This window comes from Entelurus aequoreus, linkage group LG27 (assembly GCF_033978785.1).
Source record: "Entelurus aequoreus isolate RoL-2023_Sb linkage group LG27, RoL_Eaeq_v1.1, whole genome shotgun sequence".
In the NCBI taxonomy this organism is placed as follows: domain Eukaryota; kingdom Metazoa; phylum Chordata; class Actinopteri; order Syngnathiformes; family Syngnathidae; genus Entelurus; species Entelurus aequoreus.
In genome coordinates, this window is record NC_084757.1 from 16,981,105 (window position 1) to 16,981,874 (window position 770).

The window sequence follows — 770 nt, forward strand, 5'->3', positions numbered from 1 at the left end:
CCTTTTTCCAACTCATAATTAGCAGACGGTGTTTGACACAGCGTCACCTTCTGAGCGGGAGTGTAGCAACTTTTTTTTGGTTTATTTTGGTGGAGAATGTCGCCATGAGATTTGACTACATTTGCGACCCGCAGCTAATTTTTAACGGGCTGCGGGATTAAAAAAATAAAAAAAAACTATTGAAAAACAACATAAAAAAGTGGAATAAAAAGAAAACAGGTAAAATATGACCAGAAAATGTTGCAATGTTGGCTCTAATAACACATTGCTGTCATGCAAGCAGTTTCTTTTCTTTAAAGCTGTCAATGCTAAAAAAAAATAAAATAAATACAATTTAATGTTAGGAAATTTTGATCTACGGCAGGGGTCCCCAAACTTTTTGACTCGGGGGCCGCATTGGGTTAAAACAATTTGGCCGGGGGCTGGGCTGTATATATATATATATATATATATATATATATATATATATATATATATATATATATATATATATATATATATATATATATACATATATATATATATATATATATATATATATATATATATATATATATATATATATATATATATATATATATATATATATATATATATATATGTATATATAGCGCACTTTCCGCGCTCGCGATGATGTCACGTTATCGATGAGAAAATGCATCTTTAGACAATATGATTTGCCTGAGCGGCTAGGAGACACCGTGAGTAGCAAGCGATACAAATTGGCTAAGAAAAGACAGAATTTTTTAATTATTTTATTTATTTTTAAT